Source organism: Chrysemys picta, chromosome 1 (assembly GCF_011386835.1).
Source record: "Chrysemys picta bellii isolate R12L10 chromosome 1, ASM1138683v2, whole genome shotgun sequence".
NCBI classification, from domain to species: Eukaryota; Metazoa; Chordata; order Testudines; family Emydidae; genus Chrysemys; species Chrysemys picta.
In genome coordinates this window covers 245593436-245607845 of record NC_088791.1, presented here as the reverse complement: position 1 = coordinate 245607845, position 14410 = coordinate 245593436, and the positions used below count along the sequence as shown (strand labels likewise).

The 14410-nt window shown below is 49.3% G+C and overlaps 1 long non-coding RNA gene across 2 annotated transcripts; it reads right to left on the bottom strand.

Moving 5' to 3' along the window:
- Window positions 1-8333: 8333 nt before the first annotated feature.
- LOC135980801 (uncharacterized) lies at window positions 8334-14210 on the bottom strand. 2 transcript variants are annotated; one of them, XR_010597703.1, is made up of 3 exons: window positions 14094-14210; window positions 9521-9645; window positions 8334-8807 (listed from the first exon to the last, which is right to left on the bottom strand). It is a non-coding gene; the product is annotated as an uncharacterized LOC135980801 (long non-coding RNA). The 2 variants fall into 2 exon arrangements; XR_010597704.1 differs by lacking the exon at window positions 14094-14210 and adding an exon at window positions 10857-11315.
- Window positions 14211-14410: the final 200 nt, after the last annotated feature.

Genomic DNA, 14410 nt, shown 5'->3' with positions numbered 1-14410 from the left:
CTGTGCATCTGCAGTTGCTCTCTGAACCAAGGGCATAAACAGTGGCACAGACTGATGCCTCTCCAGTTCCTTCTTACCACCGCATGGTCTGAGGATTCTCTGTTCATTTCGATCTTCCTCTGCTTTTAATACCTATAAATAGTTTTTAGTAAGTTTAAACTTTGTGTTTTTATAGTTCGTTCTCCCTGCCTCAGGGAGCCTCTCCCCATGGAGGATCATGCCAAGACTGTATCTCCTGCCCCCGTTCCTTCTCTATCTGTGATGAACACCACCGCTGCCTTTACTGCCTTGGAGAGCTCACACCGCCACCAAGTGCAGCATCTGCCACTCCTTCTTGCCTCAAACCCTCGAGGCAGAAGCATCTCATGAAGAAAGCCATGAGACCCCAGTCAGAACCAGGCCAGAGAGACTACCCAGTACAGTGGCCTCAGACTGTGAGTAGCACCTTTCTGAGCACGAGCTCTGGAGTAAACACCAAAACGGTTAAGTCTAAGAAACCCTCTCATGAGAGTAGGGGAGATGACCTTAGCAATAAGGACAAATCCCAGTACAGATCTGCCTGTAAAATAAATAAATGAAAAGGATCCTTCCTCATTTTGGTCCAAGTCAGGTGAATCCTCGTGCACATGTCCTAAAGAATTAGATCTGGATAAACCTTCTGTCCAAGAAGGTAAGGTGCGGATGAAGAAGGAGCCCATAGTTCTGGCTGCATCCCACAGGCCAAAAGATCAGTGCCCACCAGTCCCATCTGTGAGCTCCATGTTGGACCCCCATTCAGTGGGATTCAGGACACTCTGAGTGGGATTCTCTGCAAGCTCTGCCTTATCTACAGTCCTCTCTTCTGTCAGGCCTGGTCCTCCTTAGAGATATTTCAATGCCAGAAACCACTTTGAGAAGAGGATCCTCCCCTACCACGTGCACAAGTCAGAGCATTCTTTCACTGGTACCAATGGCACCACTGGTAGAACAGGAGCCTACCTTTTCATTGGACGTATCTGATGCTCCAGACTAGCCTTCCCCCAGGTCCTCTAGGGAAACAAGACCCAACAGAACCCATGGGCGGTCTTGGACCATCCTCCTTCTCCAGGTTATGACTACATAGGGGACCGTTGGTACTCTATGCCTTGGGGGCCCCTCTGAATGGTTGATCCTTCCTACTGGGCCCCAGGGAATCTGTATCACAGACAACCCAGATCTGTGCAAGAATTGCACCAACCGTCTTCTGCCAGTTGATACCAGCTGTCAGAGTTTGCAGAGAAAAAAGTCAAACAGGTCCTAACGAGTGTCATTCTCCTGACTTGATGAGGCAATTGCTCCATCATCTCCTTCCCATCTGCTGACCATAGGCAATACCAGGAATCATTACAGAAGGTGGCAGCCGAGCTCCATGTAATTCTTGAGGCGGTCCAAGACACACAGCATGGTCTATTGGACATTCAGCAACCCTCTGGCCCTAGTAGGGTGGCCCTCCTAGTCAACGAGGCCATTATGGAACCCATCAGGTCTGTGTCATACCCCTGCCTCCTGTGCCCCTATTGTGAAAAGGGCTGACAAATGTTTTCGTGCTGACTAAAGGGCAGAGGTTTTTAGTTACACAAACAGTGCCCAAATCCTTAATGGTGCAATAGCTACAGATAGGTCCAGAATGCAGCACCCCAAGACTGTTGCAACTGACAAGGGTGCTAAATGCCTTGATCTCATGTGAAGGAAGGCATTGTTATCAGTTAGTCTCCAGTTCACAGTTGCTAACTACCCTTGGTACTGTTAGCAAAGTACAATTTCCTAAATTATTCTAAATATTTGGAATTCAGAGAGAAACTTTCCCAGGGAGACATGGCTTAGTTCCAAGCCCTCATTGATGAAGTCAGGTTGATGTCTAAAACATCATTCCAAGCAGCAGTGGACACAGCGGACACTGCATCTAGAGCCATTGCCATAGTTGTAGTCATGAGGTGCGAATCATGGCTTCACTCCTCAGGGTCCCTGTGTTGGGCTAGATTAGGCCCAGAGGCCCCTTCTGGCGGCCTCAGGGTCCTACCACACCCAACCCAGAAAAGAGCAGTAGAGATGTCCTCCAAGTGGCCTAGAGTGGCTGGGGGAAGCAGCCACTCAAGCTGCAGGGAGTAGCCAATCAGGGCCCAGGTAGGCCATATAAAAGTCGCTACAGAGCTGGAGACAGTGAGTTGCTGCTTGGAGCTGGAGGAGTGAGGACTGTGTTGCTGACTGACTGAAGGAGCAGCAGGACCACGGACGGCTTAGTGCTGGCAGGGACCAGGGCAGTGAAAAATTGCTCCTGGCTGACTGCTGGGCCTGAACACAGAAGAGCCCTGAGTGAAGAGTGAAGCATTGGTGAAGGCTGGGACCAAGGGGAAGTGGTCCAGGGAACTGAAGGCAGTTTTGTTAAAGGGACACAATGGTGCATGGCTGCTATTGTTAGGGTCCCTGAGCTGGGATCTGGAGTAATGGACAGGCTGGGTTACCCCCATAGGCTACTGGGAAAATGACCTGCGATTGGACAGTGATAAACACCCAGAAGGGGATCTGAACTACTTAGTGACCCAGCTGGAGAGCTGGGCCCAAAGAGGGCAAAACTATTGCCTGCAGAGAGGAAACCCTGGGGATACAGCCTGACACCAGGGCCAGAACTCTTTAAAGATTGCAGGCATACCCAATCCAAAGGAGTGCTTGCAAGAGGTGTGTGCCATGCTGTTAGAGTTCCCCGGCGGGGTCCAGAATACCATCGAGGAGTTGCCCTTTGATAAATTTAATTTCTTGAGTTAGAAATCAACAAGTCCCTACATTCTCTTAAGGATGCTAAGACAACTCTCCACTCCTTAGGCATTTGCACCTTGTCCCAAAGAGAAATCACCACAAGCAAACCTACAGAGCCAGCTCTACCCACCAGGCATTTTATCACCAGTGCCCTTATAAACCACCACACAAACAACAAAGGGTTCAAAGACCCACATTTGCAGCTTCCTCTGCCTCCACCTGCTATCCAAGGGTTTCTTTGAGGGATGCTCGAGGACTGAATACTGATATTGATGCCATGCCATATTGCCCCCCAAACCTTTGGCTTCTTAACTTTTCATACAACTGGAGGGCAGTAACAGACAAATGGGTACTAGAGATAATCCACTCTGGTTACACAATCGAGTTTATCTCACCTCCCCACCACAAGCTCCCCTCCCGGCCTCTTCTCAAGGATCACTTTCACAAGGAGATCCTTCATCAGAAGGTGAATTCTCTCTCCTCCAGTGAAGGTCCATAGAGCAAGTTCCATCCCAACATTAAAGGAAGGGGTTCTACTCCTGCTATTTCACAGCTCCCAAGAAAAATGGAAGATGGAGATCAATTCTTGATCTACTCCAACTAAAGATCTTTATTCGCAAATCAAAATTTCTTATGGTAACACTGGCATCAATAATTCCCTCCCTGAAGGAGAGCACGTGGTTTGCGGCCCTGGACATGAAAGATACTTGCTTTTATGTGGCTATTCACCACTCCCACAGAAGGTTTTTCAGATTCATGATAGGACAACAGCACTACCAGTTTGGAGTACTCCCATTCAGGCTGGCAACAGACCTCGGTTCTTCATGAAAGTCTGTATTGGCAGCCCAGATGAGAGGCAATGGCTACACCATCTTCCTATATCTGGACAACTGGCTACCAATGAGCAGATAAAGCTAATAGGTCCAGTCAGCAGCCCTATTCTTACTCCACCTCTGACATCATTGGGGATTTGTATAAACAAAATTCCACTTTGACTCCCATAAAGACTATAGATTTCATAGGAACAATCTTAGACTCATCCTCAGGAAGGCCTACTTCTCTACAGGTAGATTTCAGACTGTGGGCATATGGATAAATCAAGTCACCCTCAAACCACAATAAACATCTGTCTTTCCCTCCTAGGCCTGCTACTGTTTGCCATGCTCCACCTCCATTGCCTGCAGGTCTGGGTTTGGTCTGTTTACTCATTAGACAAGGAAAATATGAATCCCACAGAAGGTCAGAGCCTTTCTTATATGGTGGACAAAAGTGGACTAGGTGTGAGTGGGAGTTCCCCTTCTTCCAATCATACCCAACACCAACCGTAATTACAGATGAATCCCTCATCGGATGTAAAGCCCATATTGACAGTCAAACTGCACATGTCCCCCTGGGAAGCCAGAATGCATATCAATCTGCTGGAGATGAAGGCAGTTCACCTATCCTGCAACACATTCCTCCCCCTCATATGGTTCCAGCACATCCAAATGATGTCAGACAACATGACAGTTTTTTATATAAACAGGATGGATCAAGATCTAAGGTAAATTGAGTTTGAGACCCCTGCGATAGCATCTAGGAACCCTAGTCCCAGACCAGGACCCCACTGCGCTACACACTATACTAACACAGAACACAAAAACCCCAGTCTATTAGATGTCTTCACTCACCAGGGGCTTGTGTTGGATTCTGTGTAGCCACTCCAACTCCACACATGAAAACAATAACACGCACATATTCTCTCTCTCTCTCTTTCTTTAATGCTTATGAGTCCCTCAAGAAGAGACACTGCCTCCTGTAATGCTGCAAAGAATTTCTTGAGTGGGGGAAGGGAAAGGGGAGAGTAGCCCTCCACGCTGCCTACACTCACTCACTCTCTCACACACACACAGCAGCAGGTGCTGGAAAAAGTCCTCAGGAAACTTTCAGGGACAGATTTCTTCCTTACCACCCCAAAATCCCTACAGCATAGTTGTAAGTATCTCTCCTAGCATATATTTGCTGGGAAGCTCATGGGTGGAGAAGCCTTTTGTGATGGTAGGGGCTACCTGCCCCTGCTTGGTTCCTCAGCGATTGCAGTCGGACTAGCTTCACGCACATGTGTGTGGGCTGTCACAGAATTTGGGGTGCAATCCAGACCAGTAAGGGGTTGTCACCTCTTATCCTGTAACCTTGAATGCCTCACAGTGCTTTGTTACTGTAGCACCTGCCCTGGGACACTAATAGTCAGCAACAAACATGCAGGTCACACCGAGTGTATATGTATGACTACAGCCCTGGTCCTGCAACTATAACCACAGCAGTCTGCCAGCAACACACCTGTCACTCTACTAGCCTTGGTTTTACTACTTGCAGGGTAACCCCAACTCACCCCAGTCCCAAATTTTCCCAAATGTGCTCTAATGTCTAGTCCTCTCCTGGACAGTTTGTTCCTCAAAAGGCACACAAGTACATCAAGGCTTATTAACTTCACTTGGTTAAATACACCCTTTTAAACAAAGCACTGAGTTAATTTATAGTAAAAATAAATGTATTAACAATAGGACATAGGTTAAGTGATGCCAGGTAAAAGGAATAAAGTCAGAAAGGGTTGCAAACAAAAGTGAAACATGCATCCAATAGTCTAAAACTTAATCTAGCAAGATATAGCCTTTATCCAAGATCATTTATCTCACCAGACATTCTTCTTCCCAGCCATGACTGACTTTGCATCGGTCTGGACCTTCCACAGAAGTACAAAATGCTGCTTTCCCCTCTCGTCCTAAGTGGAAAATCTTCCCCTAAGCAGGGTTCTGACCTATTTTCAATTTCCAAAGACTTCAATCCCTCCTTGGTTGAAGGGGACCATCTTTCTCAGCTTGTCTGATGCCGAAGATGGCTTCTGTCTTTGCTCATACCTTCTGAAGTTCAATTACTTTATTTCAAGAGGCAAGATGATCTCATGCTGTTCTTACCTTCCTGTGGACTTCTCATCCCTTTGCTGATTTCTATGTAAATGAGGCTTCCATTGTTCTAGTTTACACCTTGCTTAATCTGACAGGAGACCCATAGATAGCTACCATCTCTTCTGTCTGAGAGGGAACCTGTTTGGCCATAGCCTTTAAAACATATTATTAAGTATCCATATTTCATCATATAGTGTTCATATGAACATTTCACAATGATATTAACCACCAGTATGGCATTAACATTCAGAAAAGACCACACTCTATACACTTTTCTAACATAATAATAGTGTATACAATCAGTTGGTTCAATTGCTTATCACTTGAGGTTCAGCCTCCTTGTCCTTTATAGAGCAATAAACTTTTGCAATATATTCTTTGAAAAGTAAAACCTAGACCAAGCTTCTCTCTCCTGGTGGGGCATAGACGCCATGTTGTCTCCTCCTTCACTTGTTGACTTGATAACTTTGTTTACCTAATATGTAAAAATGGACCTTCATTGTCTTTGCCTGGGAACTGGACTAGTCAGAGAAAGAAATACACATTCTTCTTCGAGTGCTTGCTCATGTAGAATCCATTCCAGGTGTGCGCACGCTCACATGTGTGGTTGTCGGAACTTTTTGCCTTAGCAGTATCTGTAGGGTCGGCAGTGGTGCCCTCTTGAGTGCCACGCTCATGCGCCAGTATATCAGGTGCCACTGACCCTATGCCCTCTTGGTTCCTTCTTACCATCCATGGTAGTTAGTCGGAGCGCCTTCCCTTGCATTGCAAGAGCTAGCGGTTTTTGTCTATTTTCTTTGAGCCTTAGGGCCTTGTAAATAGTTTTGTTCATAGTAGTTAGTGTTAAGTAGTTAGCAGTTAGGGTCCCAGCAGGGACTTCTCCCCAGGTGGGCCATGCCCTGGTCTCCTGGGTTTAAGTCTTGCGCAGACTGCAACAGGCTGATGCCTGTAAATGACTCTCATAGCAGCTGCTTCAAGTGCTTGGGGGAATCGCACATTAGAGCTAAGTGCAGAGTTTGCAAGAACTTCTGGTCCTGCACGCAAAAGGAGCGGGATATTCGGCTTTGGGTTCTCTTCATGGAGTCTGCCCTGAGCCCGGCCTCCATGCAGCCCCACCAGGACTTGCCGAGTGCCTCGGCCTCGTTGCGCAGTATGCCCCGGCACCTGGCTCCGCGTGATACCATTCCCAGTTGCCGGTGCCCAAAAAGACTAAAACCCTGGCACCAAGCAAAAAGGGCCATGGGCCATAGGGCAAAGGACCCACTTCGGGCCACCCGGCCGCTCCAGAGGCGTGCACTCGCACCCCTCCAGCCAGGGCTCTTAGTCCCATGAAAGGTCTACTGCCGACTTCTGGGAGCAGCAGAGGGCCAAAAACCCTGGCAGCACTGACCCCTTCACAGGCTCCCCCGGCACCAAGAGCACAGGCCACCCACGCCACCGACACAGCATGTACCCCAGGAACCGGCCTAGGCTCTCCATGAGGACAAGCCAGCCACTAAGATACTTCAGCGACAGTGGAGCGCCGCTGATCCTCTGAGATGAAACAGCGCTCTCCACCTCTGCGCTGCAAGTCACCGGAGCTGCAGCCCAGATGCTCTGGGGCTCGTCCTCGGTCACCCGCGCCACATTCCCAGTCACCGGCGTCTCAACATGGAACTTGTAGAGCAAGACACCAGTCTATGTACTACCCATGCCACTTACCCTCCAATAGATTGTCTTCTACACGCAGGTCCTGGTCACTTGTATCATGGGAACACTCCCCATCGCATCTCTGGTCCCCCCAATACCAGCACCCATCTCCTCATTCCTGGCACTGCTCCCTGATGGCAATGACCAGCAAGCAGACCTAGGCATCAATGGCCCCACCGTGGTCACCAGAAGGGGAGTCCTCCAGCATGGAAGCCCAGTTCAGCGCCTCGCCTAATCTGCACCAGTGCAAATGGGCACCCGAGGCTGCGTCAACACCAGCGCTGACTTGGCAGCACGGCCTGTGGCCGGCGCGGTAGCCTTATTGGGGTGCGTGGGGAATGCTGCTTGTGGCAATGCCCCTTTCTCACCATTCATCGGCTGCTGCTTCGGAGCAGCAACTGGTGGCACTGACTGCACCGGGCATGCCCAAGGATCAAAGCAGAGGGAACAGTGCCCACCCCTAAGCCTCCCCCTCCCCCCAGGGGAAGATGCCCCGGAACCTCCCCTGGCGGTATAATCATCATCCTCTTCCCCAGATGAGGCAGTTGCAAGACCCTCAAGGGCAAGCCCGGGGGACGATTTCAAATAACATCAGGCCCTGCTGAGTGGGGTAGCCAAGAACTTGGGTCTGGAGGCAGAGGAAATGGCTGAGCAGACAGACACCTGGTTTAACATCCTGTTAGCCTCCATCCCGACCCGTGTCACACTACCGGCGTCCTTAAGATTGCCAAGGGTCTCTGGCAAAACGCCATCCTCCATCCCTCCCACCTCAAAGAGGGCTGAAAAGAAATACTTTGTTTCAGCCAAGGGGTGTGAGTACCTCTATATTTCCCTCCCCTGGGCTCGCTGGTAGTCTCTGCAGCAAAGGAAAGAGACAAACGGGCATACCAGTTCGACTCCCAAAAATAAAGAGGACAAATGGTTGGATCTGTTTGGGAGAAAGATTTATTCGACATGCAGTTCCGGGCGGCGAACCATCAGGCCCTGGTTGGGCTGTTACAACTTTAACTTTTGGAACTCCCTCCATAAGTTGAAGGAGTCCCTTCCACAGGAGTTGGCCCAAACATTTGGCACCCGGTGGAGGAGGGCACTGCGGCTGCCAGGTGCTCCCTCCAGACGGCATGGGACATGGCGGACTCGGCATCCAGGATGGTTGCAGTGGTGATGAGGCGCAGCTCCTGGCTTCAGAATGCAGGTCTCTCCCAGGAAATGCAGACCTCCATCCAAGACCTCCCATTCAATGGGAATGGTCTCTTTTCAGACCAGACTGATGCAATGCTGCATGGGCTGAAAGACAGCAGGGCCACCCTTTGCTTGCTGGGAATGCATACACCACAGCCTGCGAGGAAGCAGTTCCGGCGACCCCCCAATGACTAAGCCTTGTAAGTCTCCACCAGGGACCTGCAAGAAGAAGGGACAGAGATGCTAATTTCAGCTGCCATTGCTCTCCTTCCTCCTGCTCACCCAAGCAACCCAGTCCGGCAAAACATTCTGGGAGCCAGAAACGCTTGTTTTGAGGGTATGGTTGAGAGCGACACCCCAGTCACTGTCCAGGATCCACCCCACTCTTTTTCTTCAAGCATCTGCATCCCTTTCGTTCAGCCTGGTCCCAATTCACTTTGGACCGTTGGGTGCTGGACATAGTGTCTCACGATTACACCTTGCAATTTTCGGTTGCCCCACCTTCCTACCCCCCCTCCTTCCCATCCCTCTCCAGGGACCCTTATCATGAGCAACTCCTCATTCAGGAGATCAAGAACCTCCTACGGATGAGGGCGGTGGAAGAGGGGAAAGGGGTTCTACTCCTGCTATTTCCTAATCCCAAAGGCAAAAGGGGGCCCATTCTGGATCTGCAATGCCCCAACAGGTCTCTCAAAAAGTTGAAGTTTTGCATGGTCTCCCTCGCCTCCATCATCCACTCCCTGAATTTGGGAGACTGATATGATGCCCTCGACTTGAAGGATGCCTATTTCCACATCTCCATATTCCAAAGTTACAGGCATTTTCTCCAGTTTACAGTGGGCGAATGCAATTTCCAATTCACAGCGCTCCCCTTTGGCCTCTCATTGGCTCCAAGGGTTTTTACCAAATGTATGGTGCAGGTGGCCACTTACCTCAGACATTGAGGGGTCCAGGTCTTCCCATATCTCAACAACTGGCTCATCTAGGGTAGGTCCTGGAACCAAATTCAGAGTAGCCTAGCCTTGATCTGGTGTGTTCCACCTGCCATGACCTGGGCCTGTTGATAAATGAGAAAAATTCCTCCTTAAGGCAGGTCCAGTGCATAGAGTTCATAGGAGTGGTTCTTAACTCCACATGAGCCAGAGCCTTCCTCCTGGAGGCACATTTTCAGGCCATGTCGGATCTGATCTCCCATGTGAGGAGCTGCCTGCTCACCACGGCACACACCTGCCTGCGATTGTTCGGCCACATACGTGGTCAGTGATGCCCTGCTCCACCTCCGGCCTCTGCAAGCGTGGCTGGCGTCGGTCTACACCCCCAACAGACATGATCTAGACTGGGTGGTCAGGGTGCCCGGATCACATCCTGTCATCCCTGGATTGGTGATTGGACACTGAGGGTCAGTATTGCAGAGAGTCCCCTTCACGACCCTGACCCCATCCCCGTCATTGACCCTGGTCTCCAATGTTTCAGACCTGGGCTGGGGAGCCCACCTGGGCAAGCTGAGCACCCAAGGCTGATAGGTGAGGGACGATCTGGCTCTCCGTATCTACATCAGGGAGCACAGAGCGGTTTGCCTGGCCTGTCAGGTCTTCTTGCCCCACCTGAGGGGCAAGGTGGTGCAGGTCCTCACAGACAATACCACCGCAATGTATTACATCAACAGACATGACAGAGCCAGGTCGTCAGCCCTCTGCCAAGAAGCTTTCAACCTTTGACATTTCTGTGTGTGGCATGCCATTCAGCTGGTAGCCGCGCACCTGCCCGGCACCAAAAATGTGCTAGCAGTTTGCCTCAGCAAAACCTTCTCATCTCGCCTCGAGTCGTCGCTCCATCTGGAGGTGGCCAGTATGATCTTCTGGAAGTGGGGAACTCCCCAGGTGGACCTGTTTGTGTCCCACCAGAACAGGAAATGTCACGTGTTCGGTTTGCTCCAGGGTATGGACAGGGGTTTGCTGTCAGATGCTTTCCTACTTCCATGGTCACGGGCCCTGTTGTATGGCTTCCCGCCAGTGCCATTGATCCACAGAGTCTTAGTGAAAATCAAGCGGGATAGGGTGAGGCTTATCCTGATAACTCCCGAGTGGCTCGCCAGCACTGGTTTGGCATGTTGCTAGACCTTCCTCCTGCAGAGGTCTGAGCTCAGGGCACTTACGTCAGAACCACCCTATACAGTGTTCTACAAGGACAAGCTCTAGTTGTGGCTGCACTAGGTATTCCTGCCCAAGGTAGTTTCCCAGTTTCATACCAGCCAGGACATTTTCTTACCTATCTTCTTTCTGAAGCCACATAATTCCGATGAGGAGCGCAGGTTACACGCTCTGGATGTCTGGAGAGCGCTGGCCTTCTATATCAACAGGACACAGCTGTTCCATAAGTCAACACAACTGTTCGTTGCTGTGGCAGACAGGATGAAAGGTCACCCAGTGTCTGTTCAAAGGATTTCATCCTGGATCACAGCCTGCATCCGATACTGCTAGGAACTCGTGCATGTGCCTCCACCGGGGATAATCAGAGCACACTCACCTAGAGCGCAAGCATCATCAGCGGCCTTTTTGGCTCAGGTCCGATCCAAGAGATCTGTAGAGCTGCTACCTGTTCGTCTGTCCACACGTTTATATCATATTACGCATCAACCCAGCAGGCCCCTGACGATGCTGGCTTTGGCAGGGCAGTGCTGCAAGCTGCAAAACTGTGAACTCCGAGCCCACCTCCATTGGCACTGTCTATGAGTCAGCTAGAATGGAATCGACATGAGCAAGCACTCGAAGAAGAAAAAGCCTACCTTTCGTAATGGTTGTTCTTTGAGATGTGTTGCTCATGTCCATTACTTTCCCTCCTGCCACTCTGTCGTAGTTGCCGGCAAGAAGGAACTGAGAGGGCATAGGGTCAGTGGTAGCTGATATGCCATGCTCATGAGCACAGCACTCAAGGGGGCACCACTGCTGACCCTACAGATACCGCTAAGGCAAAAATATCTGACGATGCTGCACATGGGAGCACGCACACCAAGAATGGAATGGAATGGAGATGAGCACCACATCTCAAAGGACAACAGTACGAAAAGGTAGGTAACCGTTTTTCCTTTGTCTAAGGCAGACTGTTTGCTTGGAACCTTATAGACTAACAGACATATTGGAGCATAAGCTTTCATGGGTGAATACCGACTTCGTCAGATGCATGTGGTGGAAATTTCAAGAGGCAGGTATAAATATGCAGGCCAGAATCAGTCTGGAGATAATGAGATCAGTTCAATCAGGGAGGATGAGGCCCTCTTCTACCAGTTGAGGTGTGAAAACCAAGGGAGGAGAAACTGCTTTTGTAGTTGGCTAGCCATTCACGGTCTTTGTTTAATCCTGAGCTGATGGTGTCAAATTTGCAAATGAACTGAAGTTCAGCAGTTTCTCTTTGGAGTCTGATCCTGAAGTTTTTTTGCTGCAGGATGGTTACCTTTACATCTGCTATTGTGTGTCCAGGGAGGTTGAAGTGTTCTCCTACAGGTTTTTGTATGTTGCCATTCCTAATATCTGACTTGTGTCCATTAATCCTTTTACATAGGGATTGTCCAATTTGGCCAATGTACATAGCAGAGGGGCATTGCTGGCACATGATGGCGTATATTACATTGGTGGACGTGCAGGTGAATGAACCAGTGATGTTGTGGCCGATCTGGTTAGGTCCTGTGATGGTGTCGCTGGTGTAAATATGTGGGCAGAATTGGCATCGAGGTTTGTTGCATGGGTTGGTTCCTGAGTTGGAGTTACTATGGTGCGGTGTGTGGTTGTTGGTGAGAATATGCTTAAGGTTGGCGGATTGTCTGTGGGCGAGGACTGGCCTGCCTCCCAAGGCCTGTGAAAGTGAGGGGTCATTGTCCAGGATGGGTTGTAGATCACTGATGATGCGTTGGAGAGGTTTTAGCTGAGGACTGTAGGTGATGGCCAGTGGAGTTCTGTTGGTTTCTTTCTTGGGTTTGTCTTGCAGCAGGAGGCTTCTGGGTACACGTCTGGCTCTGTTGATTTGTTTCCTTATTTCCTCATGCGGGTATTGTAGTTTTGAGAATGCTTGTTGAAGCTCTTGTAGGTGTTGGTCTCTGTCTGAGGGGTTGGAGCAAATGCGGTTATACCTCAGCGCTTGGCTGTAGACGATGGATCGTGTGGTGTGTCTGGGATGGAAGCTGGAGGCATGAAGGTAGGCATAGCGGTCGGTGGGTTTTCGGTATAGGGTGGTGTTAACGTGACCGTCACTTATTCGTACCATGGTGTCTAGGAAGTGGACCTCCCATGTAGATTGGTCCAGGCTGAAGTTGATGGTGGGGTGAAAGCTGTTGAAATCATGGTGGAATTCTTCCAGAGTCTCCTTCCCATGGGTCCAGATGATGAAGATGTCATCAATGTAGCGTAGATAGAGAAGGGGCGTGAGTGGATGAGAGCTGAGGAAGCGTTGTTCCAGGTCAGCCATAAAAATGTTGGCATATTGTGGGGCCATGCGGGTGCCCATAGCTGTGCCACTGATCTGGAGGTATATATTGTCTCTAAATTTGAAATAATTGTGCTTGAGGATAAAGTTACAGAGCTCAGCAACCAGTTGTGCTGTGGCATCATCAGGGATACTGTTCCTGACTGCTTGTATTCCATATGTGTGTGAGATGTTTGTGTAGAGAGCCTCTACATCCATGGTGGCTAGGATGGTGTTTTCTAGAAGATCACCAATGCATTGTAGTTTTCTCAGGAAATCAGTGATGTCACGGAGATAGCTGGGAGTGCTAGTGGCATAGGGTCCGAGTAGAGAGTCCACATATCCGGACAGTCCTTCAGTGAGAGTGCCAATTCCAATTGCACCATCTACTCAGGACACTCCCTACACTAACACAGGAACAAATCAACATACCCTTAGAGCCCCAATCGGGGTTATTCTATCTACTACCCAAGATCCACAAACCTGGAAACCCTGGACATCCCATCATCTCTGGAATTGGCAATATTCAAAAACCTGTAGGAGAACACTTCAATCTCCCTGGACACACAATAGCAGATTTGTTGCTTTTTACAGATCCAGACTAACACCGCTACCCCTCTGATACTTTATAACCATAGAAAGTTGGGGTACAATGGGTTGGTCAGGACAGCTGAAACTCATTACTTGATAACAGTGAGCCCCTTACCCTTTAGCTCTTGGATGCTCTTAGTCAACGCACCCCTGTTGACAAGAGGGGGCAGTACTACCCCTGAAATGGATCTTTACTGGCTCCTGGTGGAGCAGATTACTGTCATTCCAGTGAAAAAGGTCCACAGTAATTATCTGCAATACACAGCAGTTTATTGAGAAGAAATTATACAAGCGGTAAAGGATTTTGGCTACTCTGTCTAGCAGCATTGCTTCTTCAAGCGTCAATTAAGGAATCCCAACCACAGTAATTTACTTTGCTTGATTCTTATACGCTTTTTCCTCAAAGGAGTCACATGTCTTAAAAGTATGCCCAGTGGGCGCGTGGTTACTAATATTTACCTAATTAGTATTTTAGAAGGGGGGGCTAGAAGTGGTGGTACCGAACGAAGATCACCCCACGTTTACTCACTCATCAATCATTCACTCTGGCTCTCTGCATGGTGTCCTTGCTGTAAGGTTGCTAAAACCAGGTCAACCTGTGCTTTATGCTGGAACTTTATGCATGTGATATTTACTTTTGCATGGGCCCATATTTGCCGACCAATAGGTTCAATATCGATCCTACATGCAGACGTTGCCAGTTCTTTATCAAATTTGCTTCTGCTTAAAGAGAACCTGCTCCCAGGATCCTCTGCAGCCATTCAGCCATGTTTAAG